This window comes from Crocuta crocuta, unplaced genomic scaffold (genome assembly GCF_008692635.1).
Source record: "Crocuta crocuta isolate KB4526 unplaced genomic scaffold, BGI_CrCroc_1.0 scaffold70, whole genome shotgun sequence".
NCBI lineage: Eukaryota > Metazoa > Chordata > Mammalia > Carnivora > Hyaenidae > Crocuta > Crocuta crocuta.
The window spans coordinates 5,642,194-5,651,546 of record NW_027528417.1 but is presented as its reverse complement, the minus strand read 5'-3'; the positions used below and the strand labels follow the sequence as shown (position 1 = coordinate 5,651,546).

General features: G+C 40.9%; 1 non-coding gene and 1 pseudogene across 1 annotated transcript; both read right to left on the bottom strand.

The window, feature by feature from the left end:
- Nucleotides 1-6,888, bottom strand: part of LOC144223668 (ferritin heavy chain pseudogene) — a 7,600-nt pseudogene extending 712 nt beyond the window's left edge.
- Nucleotides 422-506, bottom strand: TRNAE-UUC (transfer RNA glutamic acid (anticodon UUC)). Its single transcript has one exon. It is a non-coding gene; the product is annotated as a tRNA-Glu (tRNA).
- Nucleotides 6,889-9,353: the final 2,465 nt, after the last annotated feature.

Below are 9,353 nucleotides of genomic sequence, written 5' to 3'. Positions count from 1 at the left end.
AGAGCTGGCTTCTGTGTCAGCACTGTTGAAGCAGGAAACGGCGGCGACCCTCAGCAGAGACCTAATGTTCATTTATTTTTGAGAGAGAGAGAGAAAGCAAGCACTGAAGTGGGAGAGGGGCAGAGAGAGAGAATCTGAAGCACATTCCAGGCCCTGAGCTGACAGCAGAGAGCCTGATGTTGGGCTGAAGCCACCAACCATGAGATCGTGACCTGAGCCGACGTCAGATACCTACTGAGCTACCCGGGCGCCCCTTGTAATCATTATTATTTAGATGCATTTTTTTTTTTTTTAATTTTTTTTAATGTTTTATTTATTTCTAGGAGAGTGAGAGAGACAGTGTGAACAGGGGAGGGTCAGAGAGAGAGGGAGTGACAGACTCTGAAACAGGCTCCAGGCTCTGAGCTGGCAGTCAGCACAGAGCCCGACGCGGGGCTCGAACCCACGAACCGCGAGATCACGACCCGAGCGAAAGTCGGACGCTCAACCGACTAAGCCACCCAGGCGCCCCTTAGATGCATTTTTAAAAGAAAGGAGAGAGAGAGGCCTAGTGTCAAATGTTATATTGAAAAATGAATAACTACAAATAAACTGAAGGTTCCTTTAACTACTGTTGTCAGACTCTCCACTCCTGTATTCAGTAAGGGTTTTTGTGAACCGTCCAAGCCATCTTAAATTCCTTTGAGTACTTATATGTATATCACACATACGTACACTTAGACGTGTATATGATTTTAGATTTCTTTCTGTGATTACATCTAGGAATTTTTTTTCTTTTTTAACTTAGTGTGTTTTGTTATTGATGGGCAAGGCGGTCAAGAGCAGCTTCTCCTCGCATTCAGAGTGACCTTGAACTGGGAACATTTCCTAGCAAAGAGATAAGGAGCACTCTGGGCGTATTGCCTTGTGAAGGACTATCTGTCTCTTTTCATTGCTTAATGTATACCCCTTTGTTCTGCCTAATTCGTCAGGCCCACCCCTGCTTTCTGTATTTCAGACCCCATGGTCAAGGGTTGAGCGTCCTACCACAGCATGAGGTGGAGTGCTTGTCTCCACACAGCCAGCACAGAGCCGGAGCCTGCTTCAGATTCTTTATCTCCCTCTCTCTCTGACCCTTCCCTGCTCACGCTGCCTCTCTCTCTCTCTTTCTCTCTCTCTCTCTCTCCCCTAGAAATAAATAAAACATATTAAAAAATTAAAAAAATAAAAGAGTCTAGTACTGTCTTTTACACTGTTGTGCTAGACCTTTCATCCTCGGAAGTGCTACACTTTTATTTAGTTCTATTGATGAACAAGTCATTTATTTCCAATATTGTGTTATTACAAAGAGTACTTTAGTGAACACCTGTATGAATGTCTGTATACCCACCTCTGCAAATGTTTTTCCAGGGAGATTCCTAGAAGTGAGATTACTGGAGCCCAAGTAATGTGATTTTATAGTTTAGCTGTAGATTTTCAAACTACCTTTTCTGGTGCTGTATACATTTACACTTATATCACTTTTCTGTTTGTTTTTGTTTTTTCTTTTTTCTGGTCAGGAGGTTTTCAAATTCTGTACGCATAGATCATCCTTTCCCTTTTGTTTTCTTAAGAAATCCTTGCTTACTCCAAGGTTCTTACTCTTTTGTTTTTGAAGTTAAGTCTTTGGAATTCATTTTGTGTGTCCCTTGTACTTTTATTCCCAAGCCAGTTGTCCCTATGCAAGTCATTGAATTGTCCTTTTCCACTGTCTTGTAATGCCACCTCTGTCATATGGCAGATCGATGTATGCATATAAGTCTTGGGATTCTGTACTGTTCCTTTATCTGCAGTTTGTGTATTCCTTCAATTATATTCTGAATTGCTATATTTTTATAATAAGCTGAATTGTGTGGTAGAACAAATCTTTCCACCTTTAAAAGGTTGTCTTCACTATTGTTGACCTTTACTAATTTGTGTGAATTGTAGAATATGCTTATCAACTATGAAGAAGGGTTATATTGGATCTATTGTGATTTTACAGACTTTTTATGTTAATTTACGAAGAATTGACATCTTGGAAATACTAAATTTCCTATGCTTAAGACTGTTTCAGGTCTGTTTTGTCTTTTGGCAGTTTACTATTTCTCCATTAAAGTTGTGTACGTTTTTTATGAGCTTTATTTCTGAGTATTTTATGTTCTTGTTGGTAATTTGTTCTGTTTCTAAGTAGTTGTTGCTAGTGTGTTAGAAGAGTATTGATTATACATCGATTGATATTCAGCTTTTTAAAAATGTTTATTTAAAAATTTTTTAACGTTTTATTTATTTTTGAGAGATGGACAGAGACAGAGTGTGAGCGGGGNAGTCGGACGCTTAACCGACTAAGCCATCCAGGCGCCCCAAATTTTTTTTAACATTTATTCATTTTTTGAGAGATGAGACAGAGTGTGAGTGGGGGAGGGGCAGAGAGAGAGGGAGACACAGAATGCGAATCAGGCTCCAGGCTATATGAGCTGTCAGCCCAGAGTCTGACACAGGGCTTGAACTTGTGAACCACGAGATCATTGTTGCACGGAGAGACACAGAGACCACCTGAGACCACTGAAGTCAAATTAAGGGAGTCTTTATTACCATCAGGGACCGCACAGAATTAACACAGAACTCTAAATGTGCAGCCCTGAGTCCAAGGGCTTAGGACTTTTTATAATGAGTAAGCAGGCAAGCGGGCAATGCAGAAGCAGAATTGAGTGGTTAGTGCAAAAGGCTACAAAGCAATAAGGAGAGTGGCCCTTATCCTGGGATGCAGGATAACATTTGTCATTTTGAAGGAAAGGGTTAGGGCTATAGGGGAGTTTCAAAGGAGTAGGTATCTCGAGAACAAGGTATGCAAACTACGTTATAAACAACCACTAACAAAGAACATTAACCCTTGTCCTTATACTTGTTTTTTCGCGTGTACCTGGGGATACTCATGTAGCCCTCGGAGTGCAGGCCCAGAAGGTAAACTCTGGGTCAAGATAGAAGGACTGAAGCTAAACTCATGTGCAACATCATGGCCTGAGCCGAAGTCAGACACTCAACCAGGTGTCCCAGTATTTGCTTATTTTTGATATATATATTTAGAGAGAGAGAGTTCAAGCTAGGAAGGGGCGGAGAGAGAGAGGGAGACAGAGGATCTGAAGCAGACAGCTCCATGGTCTCAGTGCAGAACCTGCTGCAGGACTTGAACTCACGATTCANAACCCACAAACCGCGAGATCATGACCTAAGTGAAAGTCGGACGCTTAACCGACTAAGCCACCCAGGCGCCCCAGCTTCTTTAATTACCTCTCATACTAACAGTTTTTCCGTTGATTCTCTTAGAATTTTTAGATGGATGTTTATATTATTCATGAGTCATAGTAACTTTTTAAAATTTAAAAAATTTTATTTTTAAGTGATCTCTATACCCAATGTGGGGTCCAAACTCATAACCAGGGGTCAAGGGTGGGTGCTCTACCAGCTGAGTCAGCTAGGCACCACATCTTCGATCCTCCTTTTCTAACAGTTCTCTGCATATTTCTTCATCTTCCTCTCCCCTCCTCCCCCCTTCTTTCTCCCCTTCCTCCTTCTCCCTCTTCCTCTTCCTCCTTCCTCTCCTCCTCCTCTTCTGCCACTGCCAGTTTGGATGCCTTTTATTTCATGTTGTTGTCTGATTGCTGAGGCTGGGACGTCCAGCACTATGTTAAACAACAGTGGTGAGAGTGGACATCCCTGTCGTGTTCCTGATCTTGGGGAAAGCTCTCAGTGTTTCCCCGTTGAGGATGATGTTAGCTGTGGGCCTTTCATATGTGGCATTTATGATGTTAAGCTATGTTCTTTCTATCCCAAATTTCTTGAGGGTGTTTATTAAGAAAGGATACTGTATTTTGTCAAATACTTTTTCTGCATCTATTGACAGGATCTTGTGGTTCTTATCCTTTCTTCTATTTTTTAAAAAATTTTTAAATGTTTTATTTATTTGTGAGAGAGAGACAGCGTGAGCAGGGGAGGATCTGAGAGAGAGGGAGACACGAATCTGAAGCAGGCTCCAGGCTCTGAGCTGGCTGTCAGCACAGAGCCCGACACGGGGCTCAAACCCATGAACCACGAGATCATGACCTGAGCCAAAGTCGGACGCTTAACCGACTGAGCCACCCGGGTGCCCCAATCTTTTCTTCTATTAATGTGATATATCACATTGGTTGATTTGCAAATATTGAACCAGCCCTAGAGCCCAGGAATGAATCTCACTTGATCGTGGTGAATTATTCTTTTAATATACTGTTGAATTTGATTTGCTAGTGTCTTACTGAGAATTTTTGCATCCACATTCATTAGGGATATTGGCCTGTAATTCTCCTTTTTAGTGGGGTCTCTATCTGATTTGGGAATCAAAGTAGTGCTGGCTTCATAGAATAAGTCTGGAAGCTTTCCTTCTGTTTCTTTTTTATTGAAACCTCTTGAGAAGGATAGGTATTAACTCTACTTAAATGTATGGTAGATTTCCCCTAGGAAGCCAGCTGGCCAAGGACTTTTATTTGTTGGGAGATTTTTGATAACTGGTTTAATTTCTTCGCTGGTTATGATCTTTTCACATTTTCTATTTCTTCCCTTTTGAGTTTTGGTAGTGTATGGGTGTCTAGGAATTTGTTCATTTCTTCCAGATTGTCTAGTTTGTTAGTGTATAATTTTTCATAGTATTCTCTGATAATTGTTTGTATTTCTGTGGTGCTGGTTGTGATCTCTCCCTTTTCATTCATGATTTTATCTGTTTGGGTCATCTTTTCTTTTTGAGAAGTCTGGCTAGAGGCTTATCAGTTTTGTTTATTCTTTCAAAAAACCAGCTTAGTTTCATCGATCTGTTCTATTGTTACTGTTTTTCAATTCTCTATCACTGATTTCTGCTCTAATCTTTATTAATTCCTTTCCTCTTCTGGCTTTGGGCTTTATTTGATGTTCTTTTCTAGCTCATTTAGGTGTAAGGTTAGGTTGCATAGTTGGGACCTTTCTTGCTTCTTGAGATAGGCCTGAATTGAAATGTATTTTCCGCTTAGGACTGCCTTTGCTGCATCCCAGAGGGTTTGGACTGTCATGTTTTCATTTTCATTTGCTTGCATGTATTTTTAAATTTCTTTAATTTCCTCGTTGACCCATTCACTCTTTAGTAGGATGTTCTTTAACCTCCATGTATCTGGGGGCTTTCCAAAATTTTTCTTGTGGTTGATTTCAAGTTTCATTGTGCTGTGATCTGAAAATATGCATGATATGATCTCAATCCTTTTATATTTGTTTAGGGCTGTTTTGTGACCCCGATATGTGATCTATTTTGGAGAATGTTCCATGAGCACTTGAGAAGATATGTATTCTGCTGCTATTGGATGAAAAGTTCTGAGTATATCTGTTAAGTCCATCTGGTCTGGTGTGTCATTCAGAACCATTGTTTCCTTACTGATTTTCTGCCTAAATATTCTGTCCATTGCTGTAAGTGGAGTATTAAAGTCCCCTACAATCATGGTATTATTATCTATATGTTTATTTATATTTGTGATTAATTGATATATATATGTATGTATATATATGTGTATTTTTGTTTCCTTTTCCAGATTTGGGAAGTTTTCAACTATTATTTCTTCAAATACATTTTCTGTCCCTTTTTCTCTCTCTTCTCCTTTTGGGATCCCTATAATGCAAATGCTATTGTGCTTGATGGTGTTGCTGAATTCCCTTAATCTATTTTAATTATTCTTTTTTCTCTCTCCCGTTCAACTCAATTACTTTACATTACTCTGTCCTCACGATTGCTGATCTATTCCTCTACTCCCTCTAGTCTACTCTTTATTTTCTCTAGTGTATTTTTAATTCCAGTTACTGAATTCTTCATCTCTGATTGGTTTGTTTTTATGTTTTTTATGTCTTTGTTGAGGGTCTTACTTAGGTCCTCCACTCTTAAATCCAGTGGGTGTCTATGACCATTACTTTTAGTTTTCTATCGGGCACATTAGTTATCTCCATTTTGTTTAGATCTTTTGCTGATATTTTGTTCTGTACTTTTATTTGGGATATATTCCTATTTCCTCATTTTGTCTAAGTCTCTGTGTCTGTTTCTATGTATTAGTAAAGTCGCCTATGTCTCCTGCTGTTGAAAGTAGTGGGCTTAGGAAGAAGAGGTCCTATAGTACCCTGCAGCACAGTGTACCTTATTCACCAGAGCCTGGCATTTTATTTTTTTTTTTTATTTTTATTTTTTTAAATGTTTTATTTATTTCTAGGAGAGAGAGAGAGACAGCGTGAGCAGGGGAGGGTCAGAGAGAGAGGGAGTCACAGACTGAAACAGGCTCCAAGCTCTGAGCTGGCAGTCAGCACAGAGCCCGACGCGGGGCTCGAACCCACGAACCGTGAGATCATGACCTAAGCGAAAGTCGGACGCTTAACCGACTAAGCCACCCAGGCGCCCTGAGCCTGGCATTTTAGAGATATTTCTTATGTTTGTTATGTATACCCTACTGTTGTCACTGAGCCACGTTTGCCTTATATCCAACATCTACAGTGGCTCTCTGCCTGTTGTGGACACTTTGTTTCCTGTGTTGTTAGTGGGCCACTCAGGGCCACCTTGGGCTTGAATTGACTTAGACCAGGTGTTTTCCAGCGCTGTGATAGCACCAAACTGCATGATACCTCTCCCTGTGTTGTTCCCTGAGAAGCTTTCATCAGTAGCTTTCATCATCTGCTGTCAGACCAGATGTTGCCCCAGGCCACTGCTGGGGCCCCAATAGACTGATGTGTTAGGTTGTTGTCCCCTTTCTGCTGGGCAGGAGTCACTTTGGATTGGTGCTGGCCCCCATCGGGGCTGCTTGTATACCGCCAGGCTGGCGGTACCACTTTTGAAGTTAATGCTGCTGAAGGCATGTCACAGGAGATGGGGGCGCTGTTAACAAGCTAGGTGGAGAGTGTTGACACTGTACTGGTTCCTGCAGGTGTCCCCGTATGTAGGCTGTGGGGAGTGAGAGGGAAATGGTGCCCACCAGCTCTTTTGTTCCTGGAGAAGGCTCCCAAGATACCTGCTCCTCCAGCACACACTTTGAGATTAATAAATAAATCTCTTTCTTGTGTACCCCAGGTGTTTTCCAAACTGCTCAGTGGGGCTGTTTGTTGTGCTTTCCTTTTTAAGGGCGGAGACTTAGTTTCCCATTGCCCTCCCCAGAGCTGAGCCCACTAATTTTTAAAGTTTCAGGTGTTAAGCACCACTGCTTGTAAGAACTTGAGAAATTAAGCCCCTCTGGTTTTCACAGTTAACTATTATGGAGATCTGTCTTCTCAGTGCAGGTCCTCTTGTTATACCCAGGTCGCAGTATCCTCAACAACCAGAGACCACCGGGGAGACCGACTCACGCACGCAGAGGCAAAGGGCTTTATTACGGGCTCGAGCTCGGGCTCACAGACTTTACCAGCGCGGTGGATCCGTGCTGTGAGCCCCGAACAAAGGGCAGAGTAGGGTTTTTATGGGGTTTGTGACGGGGGAGTTACAAAAGTTGTGACATGGGAACAGTGATCCAATCATAATTATTCAACATCATTGACAGCGGGTTTAACCATACACATTGTCTAGAGTATTCGTTACTTTTGGCGGGATCCAATTACAACGTTTACCTTTAAATTCAACCAATCACAGAGTGAGCCTGGGGTCTTGTTCGGTGACTAATGGATTAACTTTAACATTAGGTAACAGGGTCCTATCTATAGTTTCTATCTCCAGGCCTCTCCCTTAGTAATGTGGAGGGTGGTCGCTGGCCTTTCCTGATTGGGTGTTGCAAGGGTGATTACTCCTGCCTTGGGTAATGTGTAACTGCCTGATAGTTTTGGGGAAGCTGAAACTTAGGCCTTCTAGTTTAGAGGGGAAACTTAAAGCCTGTCATGGAGTCAGTTTGGTTTAGACTGTGTCCTTACACTCTGCACCTGGGGTGCCTGGGGTGGGGTTTGTTCCTGCCCTTTTCCACCCCACACGGTCCCTCCTGGCCTTGTCTTTGCCCTTTCTACCCTCTTCATTGTGACCTCTTCTATACACGTAGCTGTGAAGAGTCTGTGCTTCTAGTCTTTGGCTGTTTTCTGAGTAATTTACACTGATATGGTGTTATCAGGTGTATCTGTGGGACAAGGTGAGGTTAGGTGCCCCTAGGATCCTCCTCCTTCCAGCCATCTCCCATTTTCCTCCCCACCCCCCCCTTTTTCTTTCTTCCTTTTTTTTTTTTTTTTGGCCTAAATGGCTAAGAAACCTCTTGGACAGTGTTAAAAAGAAGAGTTGAGAGTGGACATCCTTGTCTTATTCTCCCTTTTGAGGGAAGACATTTGGTCTTTAACTACTAAATAATATGATGTTACCTGTGGGTTTTCGTAGAGGCTTTTTTACCAGAAATAGAAGTTCCTTTCTATTCCTAGTCATTGCTTTTGTCATGAAAATTTCGATTTTGTAGAGAAAAACTTTTTTTTTTTGCTCCTATTTACATCATTATGTGATTTTTGTTTTGTGTTTTTTGATATGTTAAAAAACAGTCTTGCATTCCTAGGATAAATCTCACTTGGTAATGATATATAATTCTTTTTATATGTTGGTGGATTTCATTTTGTTAGTATATTGTTGAGAAATTTTGCATTTATGTGCATAAAAGATACTGGTCTGTCTGATTTTGGTATCAAGAATGAACTGGGAAGTGTTCTGTTTTTTTGAGAGCTTATGAAGAATCAGTATTATTTTTTTCTTTAATAATATTTTTTTCTTTAAATATTTGGGAGAATTCAGCAATAAAGCCATCTGGGTCTTTGGTTTTCTTTATGGGTAGTTTTGCTGGGTCAGTAGCACAGACCATATCCTGTCCATTTGATGTAACACATTGGCAAATGCAATTAGGAACTATTCTTCCAGAATCTGAAAAGTGTTTTACGATGCAGGAGGCTGTGAAGTATGTCTTTGGACACCAAAAGATTTAGAAAGGATTATATTGTGGTTTATCTCTTAATTACACTTGCTGCGTTTTGCTCTTAAGTAACAGCTTTTGCAACATGTGACTTATACAGTAGGTTTTGTTGTTCTTTTCACTTCCGCTAAAAACATTGTGATTTGTTTTCCCTAATAAGCTCTTAGAGGGGGGAAATAAAATGTTTCTTTAGTTTTGGAGGGAATGTTACTCGAAGGGGATATCTGCCTTGTCACAGGAACCTCTGGTATTTTAATTCTTGTTTTTTTTTATTCATAACTAATCAGAAATCCTTACTGTGCTTTTTGATACCAAAAGTTATGCCTTAGAGCACTGAAAAAAATTCCCAAGCGGATGCTGGCTAATAAGTTATTTGAAACTGTTTAAAAGTGTTATTTGGAA